Below are 18,733 nucleotides of genomic sequence, written 5' to 3'. Positions count from 1 at the left end.
CTAATTCCGTACGTCAGTTTTAGCGAGTGTGAGAAACTATGGACTAGGGTATTGTTTATTAAGATTTATGTTAAGACCAATGTAAAGGTCAGACAGCAAAAGATATGAAATCGCTTATGCAAACAGCCACCAGACACCGCTTGTGTAAGGTAGGATAACCGCAATACACAAACTAAACCAGATACCGCTTGTGCAAGATAAGATAACCACCAGATGTCCAGGAACCGACAGAAACAGGACAAACAACCCCATATAAGGACATGTGAGTAAGGGGTCAACTATGAAACTGACGTGCGGAATTTGACTCTATAACTAGAAAGTTATAAAGTAGGTATGTTTATCGCGCGCAGATGCACGGGGGATCGCTCCTCCACAAGAGTGCATACCCGAAGTGAGGAACCATCTCACATTTATACATTAAAACAAATGAATATTCAATTAACGCCTATACATATTCGTTACCTAAACCCCGCTTCGTATGTTAATTAGCTTATCAGTCCGTTGCCTGGAATGTGGTGGTCTTGCAGGTTTGTAGGTGATTCATGTTCTTGTGACCATCTGATCTTCTTCAGCAAGGAAAGGTGATTCATGTCCTTGTGACCATCCAATCTTCTCCAGCAAGGAGACTTAGCACTCCCTCCCTCTAGATAGCATTTGAATGTCTCTCATCTTTTCTCATTCTCTTTTAAATAGCCCCTTTGTTAGAGAAAGAAGGGCAGGGGTCTCCTGGTCACCCCTTTGTTAGAGGAAGGCGTCTCCTCAAAAACTGTAGTTGTCTCCTCAGAGCTGTGTGCCTATGTGACCAGACACCGCACCCATGACTAGTCACCATACCCACATTCCTGAGTAGACATATACAATCACAGTCGGTGTTAAGCGTCCCCATTTCACACTATTTTTCCATATCAGGACGAAGGAGGAAGACTTCTTACTTCGGCCTCAACGACCACCAGGACGCAGAAAACGACCCCCTAACAACAACTGAAACATGCGCAGAGTACCTCCACTACTTCATGAACATGGAAGTAAAGTATAAAAAGGGACTGTTTGAACTGCTCAGCACGGCAGTTGGCGGAGCGCAGACTCCCCTGCTGTCCAGTGCTGTTTTTGCTCATATTCTACTTGCTATAATTAAAAAAAATTTTAATTGGATTATGATCCGTTGTGGTCTCAATTTATAATAATTTCTGGTGCCGTGACTCGGATAAGTAACGGTGGGCTTTGGTCCTCCGGGGAGGCGCCCCGCGACATTTCGCGGCCCCGCGACCAACAGCTTACTCCAACCTTACCGACGAACCTAAATTCTAGGATATTGAGCAAAAAAAGGACCAGTAAAATCCCATAAAATTCTGTGCACGGGAATCCGGACGAAGACGCAGGACGCGTAAGTATATTGCGAATTTGTTCGCGGGTTTTGACGTTCGGGCGGGATTGGGTTTCCTGGAATATAACGAGTGAGAGGTTCGATATACTGAACAAAACGAGTGTGGACTCTTAAGTACTGCGTCTCCCATCTCCCGCGAGGGACTGGGCCAGGAACAAGGGGAGCGAGTGAGTGTATGTTTGTGGATATCCCAGAAAATGGGGGCGAAGGGCAGGAAGCCTTCGACTCCCATGGGAAGGGTACCCACTGCACCTAAGAATACCCCTCTGGCATATATCTTAGACAATTGGAGATATTTCCCTGGAACCCTAGGGAAAGATAAGCAGAAAATGATAGAATATTGTACTAAGATATGGGGAGGGTAGAAGATTTCTAAAAATGTCTTTTGGCCAGTCTATGGGTCAGAAGAAGATTGGGTAAGACAGCAATTAAACCTCTGGGTTAATAATAAAAAAAACCCTTAACCCGGAGGAGAGTCAATATGCGGAAGTGTGGCTAGAAAGACCGGGAGCTAGATTTTACCCGCTGAATGAAATAAAAATTAAACAAAAGAAAAAGAAGGAAGAGTTAGACGAAACCCTTCTAACCCCCCCTTCTTACATTCCTCCTCCTGCTCCTGCAGAGGTCCCCAGAGCGCCCACTCCCCCACCAGAGTCGGAACAAGGGTCTCCCCCTCTTCCTAGACGCGTAACTAGAAGTCAAAAAGGGGCAGCTCAGATGTACCCCCTAAGGGAAATACCCATGGGGGGACCTCAACCTGTGATCGGATATATTTCCGTACCCCTAAACTCAGCTGACCTACGAGATTTTAAAAGAACCGAGATGGGAAACTTAATTGAGGACCCACTCGGAGTGGCAGAAAGATTAAATCGATTTTTGGGACCAAACCTTTATACTTGGGATGAGATGCAATCTATCCTTGGTCAATTATTTACTACCGAGGAAAGAGATATGATTAGACGAGCAGGAATGAGACTGTGGGATGCTCAACATGCCCAGGGACCCCAAGCAGATATTAAATGGCCACTTCAAAGACCTAATTGGGATAATCAGGATCCGGTGCATAGAACTCATATGCAGGACCTGAGAACTATAGTAATTCAGGGAATTAGAGAAGCAGTACCCCGTGGCCAGAATATCAATAAAGCATTTAATGAAATGCAAAAGAAAGATGAGAGCCCTACTGAGTGGCTGGAACGACTGAGGAAAGCCCTTCAGCTGTACTCTGGGGTAAATCCAGACTACCCTTTAGGGCAAGCGCTCCTCAAAACTCAGTTTGTGGCAAAATCATGGGAAGATATCAGAAAGAAGATTGAAAAGTAAGAAGACTGGCAGAATAGAGGGTTGGATGAATTATTGAGGGAAGCTCAGAAAGTCTACGTAAGGCGGGAAGAAGAGAGCAGCAAGCGACAAGTAAAAATGATGGTAGCAGCAGTCAGAGAGGATCGCAAAGGGCGGACTGATGAACACAGATCTGCTGGAACGAAACAAGGGAACGTAGTAGTAAAGAAGGAACAGAGATGTTGTTTTTACTGTGGAAAGAAGGGACATATAAAAAAGAATTGCAGAGAAAGGATCAGGGATGAGGAAATATTGAAAACGGAATAGGAGAGTCAGGGGCTCTATATCTTAGGGGACCGGAGTCATCATGAGCCCTTGATAAAATTAAAAACAGGTCCCCATAAACAAGAGTTCACCTTTTTAGTAGACACTGGGGCTGAGAAATCGACTATTAGGCAAATACCTGAGGGATGTAAAGTTTCCCCTGAAAAAGTACAAGTAATTGGAGCAAAAGGAGAACCCTTTAAAGTAAGCAAAATCAAAAATGTGGTATTCAAAACTGAAAATAAATTTGGAATGGGTGAACTCTTGCTCGTCCCTGAAGCAGAATTTAATCTGTTAGGACGAGATTTAATTGTTGAATTGCAATTAGAAATTAAAGTGAAAAATCAAGAGCTAACGGTGTCTGCTTATCCTTTGACCGTGGATGATCAAAAACAAATTAACCCCGATGTCTGGTACTCTCCGGACACAATTAGTAGACTGGAAATCCCACCGATTAAAATCCAAATTTCTGAACCCCACATACCTGTGAGGGTAAGGCAATATCCCATATCCCTAGAAGGACGGAGAGGATTAAACCCAGAAATTGATCGATTGTTAGCACAAGGAATCTTAGAGCCTTGTATGTCACCCTTTAACACCCCCATTCTGCCTGTAAAGAAACCCCTATCCAATTGGGAGGGACCTTATCTTGTTTTGCTTACAACAGAAACAGCTGTCCGGACTGCTGAGCATGGATGGACTCATGCCAGTCGCATTAAAGGCCCAGTGAGGAGACCCCACTGGAAAGTAATCAGTACTCCAGGTGACACCAAGATAACCCTGAAAAGATAACGTAATGATAGAAACTTTATTTGATTATTTTGCCGCATTACCTTTTGGTATAAAGTGTGTATTGCTGTTTATATTTGCTATAATTATTTATTTTTTTATCTATTATATATGGAAGCGTACAAAGTGTGTTGAAGGAAATTGCTAAACTTATGCAACCACACAATATTGAATATAGAAGATATGCTGATATAAATAATATATGCACTCTAGATATACGAATTAGGTGTAATAATTTGAACTGCAATTGTTATCCATTTGCTTGTTTCAGGTGTAAGGTATGCCAGAATAAATGGTGGACACACTATGAATGTGGATACCCTCCGATAGGAGTTTACACACAGTGTTGAAAAATCCAAAGAACTCTCACTGAGTGGAAATTAAAACAATTAGAGTCTAAACAAGAAATTATTCGAGAATCCCATGAGTGGTGGGAAATTTTTACCAAAGGAATAAACCCTCAATATTATTGTTACCACTCCAACAAACCAGTCCCCTTTTGTAGCTGAAATCTTGGCTATAAAGTGCAGAAGGGAAGTACTAACCGTGTCTTGCTTTGCCCCATTAGTTAAAGCTGCAAAGTGGGAAGCCTATGTAAACAGGCAGAAAGCCCGAAGCAGCTGTTCTCCTGAAGAATTCCCTTGCTGCCGAGAAGATGGTACACCCCGTGGCTCGAAGCAACCGAGTCGACAGGCAAGGCAGAGGAGGAACAAACTGTGGAGAAAAGAACCAGAACAATGGGACACTAAAGCAGCAATGGCCAAACTTCCCCAGGACTGGTAAAAATATACTTAAATTGGCAAAATTGACAGACACCCTTTTTCCTGGTATACCGTTAGTTTTGTTATTGATAATAACACAAGCAAATGGAAACCCTCATGAACCTATGGCCTGGAAATTATATAATTTACCAGAGTCAAAATTAATTCAAACTCAGATCGGTCCAGGGAAGTGGAATTTCTCCGTGCATCTATATTCCCTGATACCTATAGAACAGGGCTCCCCTGTTTTTACCCCAGATCTAGCAAAGCTTCAGGCCCAATGCAAGGCATTTTATATATGTCCAACCACTTTGTTGTCTGCTTTAGCAGGACCGCTTATTATGTTGATTCTGGGACTTATATTTGGGCCTTGTATATTACGCTATATTTTACACTTTATTAAAGAACGGTTTGACATAGCTAAATTGCTTGTTTTAACTACGAGGTCTAGGGCAAAATATAAGAGTGTATCTATTAATGAGGATGAAGATTGTTGTGAATGCGTTATGCCATGTGAGAACTATGCCTGTTGCAATTGTGAGGTATTACCTTGTGAGTGTTATGATAAATGTTGGGATTGTGGAAAAAGGTTTGTTCGCAGTGCTGAGAATGAAAGTAGCGTCTAATAAACAATAATAGGATAAAAAGAAAAAGGGGGGATTGTGAGAAACTATGGACTAGGGTATTGTTTATTAAGATTTATGTTAAGACCAATGTAAAGGTCAGACAGCAAAAGATATGAAATCGCTTATGCAAACAGCCACCAGACACCGCTTGTGTAAGGTAGGATAACCGCAATACACAAACTAAACCAGATACCGCTTGTGCAAGATAAGATAACCACCAGATGTCCAGGAACCGACAGAAACAGGACAAACAACCCCATATAAGGACATGTGAGTAAGGGGTCAACTATGGGACGAAGGAGGAAGACTTCTTACTTCAGCCTCAACGACCACCAGGAGGCAGAAAACGACCCCCTAACAACAACTGAAACATGCCCAGAGTACCTCCACTACTTCATGAATACGGAAGTAAAGATGTATAAAAAGGGACTGTTTGAACTGCTCAGCACGGCAGTTGGCAGAGCGCAGACTCCCCTGCCGTCCAGCGCTGGTTTTGCTCATATTCTACTTGCTATAATTAAATAAAATTTTAATTGGATTATGATCCGTTGTGGTCTCAATTTATAACAGTGAGCCAGGCAGGAGGATTTCTGCTCGGCTGAGGGACCAGCTGCGGAGCGGACGCTCCTAGGCGCGCCCCGGGAGATTTCCTCAGAGGAGCCTCCTCTTCTCAGCTGTTCACCCGGGAGCAGAAGAGAAACCCCTGGATCCATGGATAAAATGGTATGTTTAGAAACGGGGCGGCTGGTGAGACGCACGGAGATGTCCGGCGCGCAGCGTAGTCCCCAGGAGGAAAGGTACCTTGGGAGGGGGTTTGCTGACCAAGGGGTGGCCGCTAGCAATCTTGAGGGCAGATCGAGCAAACCCGAGGTTACTGCCATTCCTAAAAGCCCGGAGGCCTCGTGACTGAAAGCGGGGGGTGGGACGGAATAAGGCGGAATCTCACAGTAACAAGTTAAGAGGGACCTCATAGCAAAAGTAAAAGGGAAACTTCTGCGTCAGAAAAAAAAAAAAAAAAAGGGAAATCATGGGAGTAACAAAATCTTAAATAATTCGTAAAGATTTGGGAAGCTAAAAGCTTCCCTTAAGTTGTCTTAAGATTTGGGGAATTCCTAGAATGTAACAACTGAAATAGCGCTCTGTGTCTTGTTCTATGTGTTGTCTTGTTACATGTTCAAAACTTGGAGTTATGAAATGTATGTTGAAAAAAAATATTCTGGTAATTCTAGGCAAATAGCTGAAAACTTAACACTCTGCTTAAGGCCAGAAAAAATTTGGAATCTTTTTTTTGGCAATTGTTCATTGAAATGCATACTTTGTGTGATAACGCGAACTGTCAGCATTACTAGAGCTATATGTAAGCGCACGGTACCTTGTAACATACTGCCTGTGTGACTGCGGGCTGTCCGGAGAGTGTGAAGTGTGTGAGTGTCAATGCGAAGCGAGTGGGGATTCCCAATCTGCGTGTCCATGTTCCCCGTGAGGGGCCGGCCAGAGAGGGACGGAGCGATTGAAAAATCAATTTATGAAGTGTTGAAATGCATAATTAGAAATTAGAGCAGGAGACTGTGGACAAAACATTAGAGATAAAATCATTTGGAAAAAGCACGAATTAACCTCTGCCCTTAGTGTCGTAGGTTCTGTCTGTATACTCGAACAAAGGGTGGCAAGTGTCTAAAATATATTATCTCCTTTTAAAAAAAAAAAGAGACCAAGAAATAAGGCTAAATAACTAATACATTGTAGACAAATATATTAGACTTATTAGAAAGATGGGGGGCAAACCGAGCCAAGAAATAAATACCAAAATACCCCTGGGATGTATTTTGAAACATTGGAAAGAATTTGGCGAAATTACCGGAGGAAATTTGAACAAAAAAGACATTTTTTTAAATATTGTCAGAATTGGTGGCCTTTGTATACATTACGTGATGGTGAAAGATGGCCACCTGAAGGAAGTCTTATATTACAACACAATTTTACAGCTTATGTTGTTTCTTCGTAGAGAACAAAAGTGGGATGAAATAATGTGTGCAGATATGTTTGTGTGGCAGAAAGAGTGCGGGATTAACATCACCTGATCTTTGAGTATGGCTCCAGAAAAGGATAGGGAAAAAAACGCTGAGACCTAAACTAGAAAGATGTTCTTGTTGAAATTTTTGTGTTAAAAAGCTCAGGTTGCAGTTCCTTCTGTGGAGCAACCAAAATGAAACACGTTGTAAGATAAAAACTTGTACTAATGTATGTAAAACCTGAGGCGGGGGTGGGGGGGGTGGGGGGTGGAGAATCAAAGACCTTGTGAAAGTGTTAAAGTATTGGGGTGAGTTTGTACAAACCCCCATAGCCCCTCGAAGGTGCGACTGAGTCACGCTGGGATGCATGGCAGGATGTTTTCTGTTTGCCTGCAAAGGCTGATAGGTAAGAACACAGACTTAAAGCAACAAGTAGCAGATTTGCATTCAGGGTAAGAAAGAGTTAAAATAGAAGTGCTGTTGCAGAGGCAGGCTTGTGTAACCTGCAGAGCAAGAACAGCATCTCCTGCCCTGAATCCTCCTGATGGTGGGGAGGAGGGGGTTGCTGTTGCTGACAATTGAGCAGAAGGTCCTGACAATGTCACCCCAATTGCTGCAGCATTTGAAGTACAACAGGACCCATAACGGCCCCTTTAGGGCAGGCAATGGGTCTGAGGAGAATAAAGGTGAATCTTTGGGAAATTTAGATGTTTGAAAGTTGGTTATGAAAGACTTGTCAGGATGATCTAACAGGACTAGATAAAGGTTCGAGTTACTAGGTAAGCAGATATAGAAAAGGTGATAGAAGGAAAAGGGAACATGTACAGAAGGTAAGAGAAGAAGAGCTAGGTCGTGCTAAACTGGTAGAGGAGATGAGGCAGAGATGGGAGGAATGTCAGGCAGAAGTGAAAGAGTGAATCCCTCTCCTATGGGATCGGATCACTGTGCATATTGTAGGGAAAGTGGACACTGGAAGCGAGATTGCCCAAAGCTAAATAACCAGAAAGGGGTTCTGGTGAACTAGGGACTAGGAAAAACGAGGTGGAATTTTAGTGAATACAAACCCAACTTATTTGTTAAACTTCAGTAAAAAAAAAAAATAAAATAAAATTGTTACAGTTGTGGGAGCTGCTGGCCACCAGGAAAACATCCTGAAACCTTTAAAGTACAAACTAAGAAAACAAATAAGAACGCCAAATTCACCAAAATCTTTGTTGGGATGAGATTTATTAGAACATCTAGACGTTTAAAGAAGGAGAAATGAAACTAAAAGTTAAAAATGATCAAGTAATTGAAATCTTGAGCTTATCTTTAATTCAACAGAAAAGAGGAAAAGAGGGCCTCCCTGAAGTAAAAGAGATTTTTGACCAGGTGTATCCGAAAATAAAAGGTGAACAATGCTTTACCTGTTACAGTAAAAATGATAAGGGGGAGGCTTGCCCAGTTCAGATAAAAACAATATCCCTTGGTCAGCAAGGCTGTGGGGATATTGGCAGAAAAACTGAAATAAAATACATTCTGTAGTAGATCTACTAATGTAAATCTGTGTGTTTTGCCATGACAGTGACTTGTTATGGGATGTGCAGATGAAACTCTGCATTGACAACGAAGTACAAGGAATAAGGTTGGTCAGGTGCCTCCTACCATAGTCAAGGGCAAGACTGGGTTGGCCTCTGTGTTTGCCACCAAGAAGAATCTTGAGCTCCTGCGACGAGCGAGGGGAAGCAAGCAGCCGACTCAATGTGAGTGATAAAGCAAGCTTCGATTTATTACGGCGCGATTATGTCTTATATACAGTTCCAGTTAATTATGCCTACAAGTCATCTGCTAATTGCCTAAGCTCTAAAGGGTTACATTTTCATACGTCCTCCTACTTGCGGTTTCTGCGAATAGCTAGCTACATATATTTTTTTCTCTCTTGTCTACGCGAATTCCTCAAAGTTATTTACAACATTAGGCACAAGGTCAGTGCCTTTCTCAGCTTCCTTATCAGCATGCCTCAGCACAGCTGCGAGGCCTGCTTCAGCTAACTTACGCTAACTTTGTTTCACAAAGATCTTTAAGGGAGTCATGGCCGTGATCACACAGCCATTCTGCAACAAGCTCCGCTGTTGGCTGCAACCCAGTAGGCATTGAGCGGTGGGAACATATGCCATGCCAGACCTTGATGTGAGGAATGGCCCCCTCTGTTATAAGAGGGTCATCCAGGAAGAAAGAACATAAGATGGCCCATTGAGGCACTGATTTGGAAATTGGAAACCGCCTGGCCGACCATGAGGCCAGACAAGTAGCAGAGGAGGTAGGAAAGGAGGAATTATCCTTAATACCAGACGATAAAAACCAAACTGTAAGTACAGATCAGGAGCCAAACTATTCTAAAGAAAACTTAAAGGTAATTCAGGACATGAATGATAAAATAAAAATAAATAAGTGGACTTATTTAAGGGATGGTCGTATAGTGGTACCATCCAATTTAATATGGACCACATCCCTATTATTAATAAGACGCATTGGGGAGCTGATGCTTTATATAAAAGTCTAAATCAGAAATTGATAGGGCGAAACTTGTATACTGTAATAAAACAGGTGACTCAGCAATGTGAAATGTGTTTACGCAATAATCCCAATACAGCAAATAAAATAAAACTAGGAAACATTAGTAGAGGAAATTATCCAGGACAACAGTGGCAAGCTGATTTTCTGAACTCCCAAGTAAAGGGGGGTACCAATATTAGTTATGTCTGATAAGTTTTCGGGTTGGCCAGAAAACTTTCCTTGTCGAACAAATGAAGCAAGAGAGGTAACGAAGGGATTGTTAAATGAAATTATCTCCCGCTTTGGGGTTCCGGCAACAATCTCTTCCAATAGGGACTCACACTTTTGTGCCAAAATAGTACAACAAGTGAGTACAGTATTGGGAATAGATTGGCAATTACATACTCCTTATTACTTCACTGTTCTGTTTGGTGCTGTCGAAGAATGATCAGAGAGCATAATGATAGGTTTTAGAACAGGGGGGATTGAATAATGAGCTACGTACAATGAGTGATGAATGGTATACTACTTTTTTAGAAAATGATGTGCTTATATATACTTATCCAAAGTTGGGAGGTGTTCAGGGACCCTTATTGTCAACATGATGAATACACCAAGACCCTTAGTGTCAGCACCACGGATGTACTAGACACAAGGTCCTTGGATTCGTTATCTTTATAAGGGCCATCTGGTCCTAAGTTTCTGTTGTGTCTATAACGCTACCTAAACAAGGAATTTGAATCATGCTCATTAGTCTATCGAGGAACAGAGTCTGCGCAGAAACAAGAAGGTAAAAAAGGTTCACTGGAGGAAGACTCCTGATCTTCATCCTGAAGACCCCCAGACGACCACTCCTCAAGGACATTGCGCAGGAGTGAAATATGTAAATGAATTCCCGGACTTGTAATGAATATGTAAATGATTTCCTGATGGAAACCATAATTGGTGGGATACTCTCTTTGGCTGGTCACCTTCTGCAACAGGAATTTATAACGCTATGGTACACCTCATTGTGATCTTATTGATCACTTCAGGAATTTCCTTAATACTAACCATTATGTTATATTTGTGGGTTTGGAGAATGTTTAAAAGGGTAACACTTATGTATGATGCTTTATATCATTCGGGAAGACTGTTTAAGTAAAAGAATTTACTTAGTTTGATAGAAAAGTGGGATTGATATGGAGAAATAGTGTGAAATGGGGACAACAGACATCGATTGTGATTGTATATGTCTGCTCAAGGAATGTGGGTATGGTCACATAGTCACACAGCTTTGAGGAGACACCTACCCTTCTTCCTCTAACAAAGGGGAGATGCCTGCCCTTCTTCCTCTAGCAAAGGGGCTATTTAAAAAAGAATGAGAAAAGGATGAGAGACATTCCAATGCTATCTAGAGGGAGGGAGTGCTAAGTCTCCTGGCTGGAGAAGATGGGATGGTCACAAGGACATGAATCACCTACAAACCTGCAAGAAAACCACATTCCAGGCAAAGGACTGATAAGCTAATTAACATACGAAGCGAGAGTAAGCGGGTTTAGGTAAGGAATATGTATACGCGTTAATTGAATATTCATTTGTTTTATTGTATAAATGTGAGATGGTTCGTCACTTCAGGCATGCACGCTTGTGGAGGAGCGGTCCCTCGTGCATCTGCGCGCAATAAACATACGTACTTTATAACTTTCAAGTTACAGAGTTTAATTCCGTGCGTCATCGACTTCACGTAAACATGGATATTCCCATGTCCAGAAAGAGTAAAGGATTTCTTTGGGTGCAGGGAGATGAAATAAGCAGGAAGGTGCACTTTTATGCTGGAACAAGCGTCCCACCAATGAAACTCCCACCCCAGAATGACCATACTTCCAGTAGCCGCTTATGTAGACAAAACTTGTTATTCACTCAGCCCCTCAAGCCCTTTTTCACAGTATGCGTTTCTCAGCTTTTTTTAGCCCTACCCCCTTTCTTTCTCCTTCACTAGACTTTCCCTCCACATCCCAGCACTCTCCAGGATTTAAAGTGGTTTTAAGCAAGACAACCCCTCAAATTTCAGTTTGTGACTCTAAACTACTTCAGGCAATAATCAAGACTTGGTACCAAGAATGAAAATTACACAACTAAGCTAAAAAACCCACATTCTGCAGATTCTTCTTGTAGCTAGGGAAAGTTAGGAGCTTTATGTATTCTTCAGAACCACATGAAACATGCTTACACTCTATTTGTTCACTAATTCCAGCAGCTTCAGCCTAGGTTGTGCCATCACTTAGTTTTTTGATATTTTACTTCCCAGCATTTAAATGTCATTGTCCCTTGCAAATTACAAAGGAGCCCTGCCGCGAGCATTCTACTTGCTACAATTATTGCAACCTGGCTTATTTCAAACAACTCTACTGACGTGCGGAATTTGACTCTATAACTCGAAAGTTATAAAGTAGGTATGTTTATTGCGTGCAGATGCACGAGGGATCGCTCCTCCACAAGCGTGCATACCCGAAGTGACACACCATCTCACATTTACACAATGAAACAAATGAATATTCAATTAACGCCTATACATATTTGTTACCTAAACCCCGCTTCGTATGTTAATTAGCTTATCAGTCCGTTTCCTGGAATGTGGTGGTCTTGCAGGTTTGTAGGTGATTCATGTTCTTGTGACCATCCGTGACCATCCGATCTTCTCCAGCAAGGAGTGGTGATTCATGTCCTTGTGACCATCCCATCTAATCCAGCAAGGAGACTTAGCAGTCCCTCCCTCTAGATAGCATTGGAATATCTCTCATCCTTTTCTCATTCTTTTTTAAATAGCCCCTTTGTTAGAGGAAGAAGGGCAGGCGTCTCCTCAAAAACTGTAGTTGTCTCCTCAGAGCTGTGTGCCTATGTGACCAGACACCGCACCCATGACTAGTCACCATACCCACATTCCTTGAGCAGACATATGCAATCACAATCGATGTCGATTGTCCCCATTTCACACTATTTCTCCATATCAATCCCCCCTTTTCTATCAAACTAAGTAAATTCTTTTACTTAAGCAGTCTTCCCGAATGATATAAAGCATCATACATAAGTGTTACCCTTTTAAACATTCTCCAAACCCACAAATATAACATAATGGTTAGTATTAAGGAAATTCCTAAACTGATCAATGAGATCACAATGGGGTGTACCATAATGTTAAGAATTCCTGTTGCAGAAGGTGACCAGCCAAAGAGAGTATCCCACCAATTATGGTTTCCATCCTGTTCTACCTTTTTTAAAACTTTCTTGATCCCCTCTACATCATGATGGATCATAAGAAGAGTTTCGTGTCCCTTTTCTTTGGTTTCTTCCAGTATACGTTGTAAATCTGCATGTTTTAATAGTTCTTTTATACTACTTATATTTAGTCCTATGGGGGTAGGAATTATCATCTGTGATAGGGTAAAGTTGGATTTTAAGAATTGATGAGACACTACTGGGGCTGAATAACTAAAATCGCATTATTATATTATATTATAAAATTACAAATACAATAATTTGAATATTGTGCAGTCTCCTTTACCTCCCCATCTACGGTTATTGTGTTACACTTAGTTCTCAAACACGCACATCCCTTCCCTGCATATATAATTACTGTTTTCAAGTTTGCATTTGGTCGGGCCTCGAAATGACATATTTTCTGATCTGTATCTAAACAAGTATCCTGGGCCATTATAGTATTGCTTTCACAGAGGAAGCCCTGCTGTTCTCGCATAATACAAGATTCTAAATCTACTGTTTGCCACTTGTCGCCTATCTTTCTGGCCCATGTTCTATGTTCAAAAGGGTATAGGAGCACCCCATTATGGTTAATTCCAAGGGCTACAAAGGGGTGTATTGTAATTATTACTGCATTATGTATGGTTAATATAAAAGCTGTGATTGTGTGTGCGTTGGGGTCGTAGGTAAAGTTCACCATACTCCACCATGACTGGAGTTTTCTTTCTACTTCCGTAGCATTGTCCCAAACCATCTTTCGAATTTCCATAGGAAATATGCCTTCCTCTCCTTCTGTTATTATGGATGCAGCTATTGATTGCATCCACATTTGGGCTTGGATACAACTTAGAGCAAGGGTGACATCGTCCTGTAAACCACCTAATGCCTTAGTGATGAGTTGATGATCTTCCATGTTTATTTGTTCCCACCTGGGGAGTACCTTCGATATCAACCATTGGTGCGCCCCTAATGCCAATAATGAAGATTTTAGTGGTTGTTGTAGTTTTGATAGATCGGCCGTGGTGGTGGCTAGTTTATTCATTATCACCTCTGAGTCTATGGAATTTAATACTCCGAGTCCTGTTCCCAATATTCCAGCTACATCTCTCACTATTCGGTTTCAATAAATATTTCCCCTTTTTTTTAACCAAGTTGTCCATCCCTCATAAGAGGTTCGTAAGAAGGGGGAACAGGATGGCTTAGCATCAGAAACATTGACTTGTATTTGTAACTCTATTCTTTTAAGAGACCATTCTGGGTTAAACATCATTTGTTGCTGACCTGTATTTCTGATTACATATGGTCCAATTGTATAAATTTTTGGATTTGGTTTAGTTAATTTAAGATCTAATGGGGTTGTTGTAACTGTGGTGGTGGTAGGAACAGTGGTTAGCATGATTGTTATTTTGATCTTATAAGTCAGAGCTGTTCTTGGGGATTCCTTTCCTAGGCATATTATAAAGATGGGCTCGGTTATGGTAAAATTGTGCCAACATTCCCGTGAATTAAAGCACATGGCTGTATTTAGAAGGGTAAATTCCTTATCTACCTTTCTGACATTAATCAGGGTGTCTCCCGGAATCTTGGTGTTATCTTTTTCATTATATGTTTGACACCCTACTTTTATCCTATCTCCTAATTTTCCCCATAATTGGTCGACTTTGTGTACATCCTCCCGATCCCATTGATTCCTTTGGTACACCTCATTTTCAGAAAAAAACACCATAGCTAGTTTCGTCTTTGAGTCCACCTTTCCCATTATTCCAGTGTGTTTTTTCTGGGCATGATTCCAAGGCCAGTTATCAGGCTCTTGGTTGTAGGCAAGAGAGAGGGTACAAAAAACCACAAATGGTTTAAACCCACTATTGATCATTTTAAGAATATATACATATAAAATCTGCTTTGATCAAAATATATTTGTTTGAGTTGGGGCTTACTGATAACAAGTTGGGCAAGACTGGCCACTGGCTCAGTCCCAGACTCCTTTGTTCTATATTGTTTGTTGTGGTGCCCTTCCCATATGGTGGATCCACAACCGCTCAGGTTCACTTACTTGCCACCCACATTGTTCTCATTTGTCTGAGTAAATTTGAGTTTCAGTTCTTTTTTATCTGGGGTTACTTTCCACGAAGTTGCAGGGGCTTTCTTGATCCGGGTATGGTGAATCCAAGAATTCTGTCCCTCAACCCTGATTGCAGTGTAGGTCGTGAGTAGGACTTGAAAAGGTCCGGTCCACTGTGGTTCCAGGGTTTTATCTGTAAAACACTTAACGTATACATAGTCCCCTGGTCGTATATCGTGAACAGGTCCATCCAGACCCCTACTGCGTGTTCCATCACATGCTTCTCAATCCTTATTGTTTGTTTAGTGCCACCATATAGAAAGTCATTGTTTCTTCACCAATCTGTGAAGACGTCCCCTTTTATACCCCATAGGGTCGTCCATATAAAATTTCAAATGGGCTAAGCCCCACTTTTGCTCTTGGTCTAGTTCGAATTCGTGTAAGAGCTAATGGCAAAGACTGGGGCCAAGTTAGATTTGTTTCTTGACCTACTCTTGACAATCTGTTGTTTGATTAGATGATTCATCTTTTCCACCTGGCCACTTGATTGTGGTCGGTATGGGGTATGTAATTGCCAATCTATTCCTAGATGGTGGCTGATCTGTTGCACTATTCTGGACACAAAATGTGGTCCTCTATCAGAGGACATTACTGCTGGGACTCCAAACCTAGGTATTATCTCTTTGAGTAGTATTTTGGTCACTTCCCGGGCTTTAGCAGTTCTGCACGGGAAGGCTACTGGCCAACCTGAAAAGGTATCTGTTAGTACCAATAAATATCGATACCCCCCTTTTCAAGGAAGTTCCGAGAAATCAATCTGCCAATGTTGCCCTGGAACATTTCCTCTACTAATGTTCCCTAGTTTTATTTTATTTGCTTTATTGGGATTATTGCATAAACACATTTCACATTGCTGAGTCACCTGTTTTATTACAGTATACAAGTTTCGCCCTATCAATTTCTGATTTAGACTTTTATATAAAGCATCAGCTCCCCAATGCATCTTATTAATAATAGGGCTGTGGTCCATATTAAATTAGATGGTACCACTATACGACCATCCCTTAAATAAGTCCACATACTTAATTTTATTTTATCATTCATGTCCTGAATTACCTTTAAGTTTTCTTTAGAATAGTTTGGCTCTTGATCTGTACTTACAGTTTGGATTTTATCGTCTGGTATTAAGGATAATTCCTCCTTTCCTACCTCCTCTGTTACTCGTCTGGCCTCATGGTCGGCCAGGCAGTTTCCAATTTCCAAATCAGTGCCTCAGAGTGGGCCATTCCTCACATCAAGGTCTGGCATGGCATATGTTCCCACCGCTCAACGCCTACTGGGTTGCAGCCAACAGCGGAGCTCAAGATTCTTCTTGGTGGCAAACACAGAGGCCAACCCAGTCTTGCCCTTGACTATGGTAGGAGGCACCTGACCAACCTTATTCCTTGTACTTCGTTGTCAACGCAGAGTTTCATCTGCACATCCCATAACAAGTCACTGTCATGGCAAAACACACAGATTTACATTAGTAGAACTACTACAGAGTGTATTTTATTTCAGTTTTTCTGCCAATATCCCCACAGCCTTGCTGACCAAGGGATATTGTTTTTATCTGAACTGGGCAAGCCTCCCCCTTATCATTTTTACTGTAACAGGTAAAGCATTGTTCACCTTTTATTTTCGGATACACCTGGTTAAAAATTTCTTTTACTTAAGGGAGGTCCTCTTTTCTGTTGAGTTAAAGATAAGCTCAATATTTCAATTACTTGATCATTTTTAACTTTTAATTTCATTTCCCCTTCTTTAAACGTCTAGATGTTCTAATAAATCTCATCCCAACAAAGATTTTGGTGAATTTGGCATTCTTGTTTGTTTTCTTAGTTTGTACTTTAAAGGTTTCAGGATGTTTTCCTGGTGGCCAGCAGCTCCCACAACTGTAACAAATTTATTATTTTTTTTTACTGAAGTTTAACAAATAAGTTGGTTTCGTATTCACTAAAATTCCACCTCATACCCATTCCCTGCCCTAAAGGGCAGTTATGGGTCCTGTTGTACTGCAAATGCTGCAGCAATTGGGGTGACATTGTCAGGTCCTTCTGCTCAATTGTCAGCAACAGCAACCCCCTCCTCCCCACCATCAGGAGGATTCAGGGCAGGAGATGCTGTTCCTGCTCTGCAGGTTACACACAAGCCTGCCTCTGCAGCAGCACTTCTGTTTTAACTCTTTCTTACCCTGAATGCAAATCTGCTACTTGTTGCTTTAGGTCTGTGTTATTACATATCAGCCTTCGCAGGCAAATTGCAAACACCCTGCCATGCATCCAGCGTGACTCAGCCGCACCTTCGAGGGGGTACGGGGGTTTGTACAAACTCACCCCAATACTTTAACACTTTCACAAGGTCTTTGATTCTCCACCCCCCTCAGGTTTTACATACATTAGTACAAGTTTTTATCTTACAACGTGTTTCATTCTGGTTGCTCCACAGAAGGAACCGCAACCTGAGCTTTTTAACACATAAATTTCAACAAGAACATCTTTCTAGTTTAGGTCTTAGGGTTTTTTCCTATCCTTTTCTAGAGCCATAATCAAAGATCAGGTGATGTTAATCCCGCACTCTTTCTAGTGCTAGTACCATAGGATCCTGAGGGGGTACTAATCCACAGTCCTTTTGCCACTTGGGTTTGTCCTGGAGGACGAAGAACATGTCTACATATGATACTTCATCCCATTTTCCCTCTCTCCTCAGAAACAACATTAATTGCAGGAGAGTGTTATAATCTAACGTTCCTCCCTCCTGAGGCCATTTCGCATCACTCCCCAATTTATACAAAAGCCACCACTGATTACAATATTTAATCCATTTCCTTCTATTTTCGGTACCACCATGTCCTACAATATCACTCCAATGTTTTAATATACAATCCAAGGGCGATTTTTCACAGGGCTTACTCCTTCCATTTCCCATTTTACAATTTTAATTACTTTGTTTTTCTCTGGCCACCTTAGCCACCCAAGGTCGGAAACGCGGATAGAGCTCCTTACTCGTTTTGCACTCAAATGCCTGTCTCAAGCACTCTTGCACTCACACTCAGTCAAAATAATTAAGCTATACACGGAAAATCAAAATGCGCATCTCAATCACACCATTCACACTCACCGGGCAGCCCTCAGTCACACAAGCAGTATGTTATACGGTACCGTGCACTTATGTACAACTTTTAGGAACACTGACAGTTCACAAAGTATGCATTTCAATGGACAATTGCCAAAAAACAAACAACAAACAAAAAACCAAATTTTTCCTGGTCTTAAGCAGAGTGTTAAGTTTTCTGCTACTTGCCACGAATTACCAGAATATTATTATTTTTCAACATACATTTCATAACTCCGAGTTTTGAACATGTAACAAGACAACACATAGAACAAACAAGACACAGAGCGCTATTTCAGTTGTTACATTCTAGGAATTCCCCAAATCTTAAGACAACCTAAAGGAAGTTTTTAGCTTCCCCCTTTTTCTTTTTCTTTTTTTTTTTTTTCCTCTTTTTTTTTTTTCCTCTTTTTTTTTTTTTTTCCTACGCAAAAGTTTCCCTTTTACTTTTGCTATGAGGTCCCTCTTGTTCCTGTGAGATTCCACCTTATTCCGTCCCGCCCCCCGCTTTCCGTCACGAGGCCTCCGGGCTTTTAGGAATGGCAGTCACCTCGGGTTTGCTCGAT

General features: G+C 41.5%; 1 long non-coding RNA gene across 2 annotated transcripts; it reads left to right on the top strand.

The window, feature by feature from the left end:
* Positions 1 to 1,345: 1,345 nt before the first annotated feature.
* LOC121080364 lies at positions 1,346 to 4,958 on the top strand. Of its 2 annotated transcripts, none has more exons than XR_005825345.1 (2): positions 1,346 to 1,384; positions 4,347 to 4,958. It is a non-coding gene; the product is annotated as an uncharacterized LOC121080364 (long non-coding RNA). The 2 variants fall into 2 exon arrangements; XR_005825344.1 differs by lacking the exon at positions 1,346 to 1,384 and adding an exon at positions 3,625 to 3,752.
* Positions 4,959 to 18,733: the final 13,775 nt, after the last annotated feature.

The sequence above is a fragment of the Falco naumanni genome, chromosome W (genome assembly GCF_017639655.2).
Source record: "Falco naumanni isolate bFalNau1 chromosome W, bFalNau1.pat, whole genome shotgun sequence".
In the NCBI taxonomy this organism is placed as follows: domain Eukaryota; kingdom Metazoa; phylum Chordata; class Aves; order Falconiformes; family Falconidae; genus Falco; species Falco naumanni.
The sequence above is the reverse complement of the archived record's forward strand: the minus strand, read 5'-3'. Positions and strand labels throughout refer to the sequence as shown.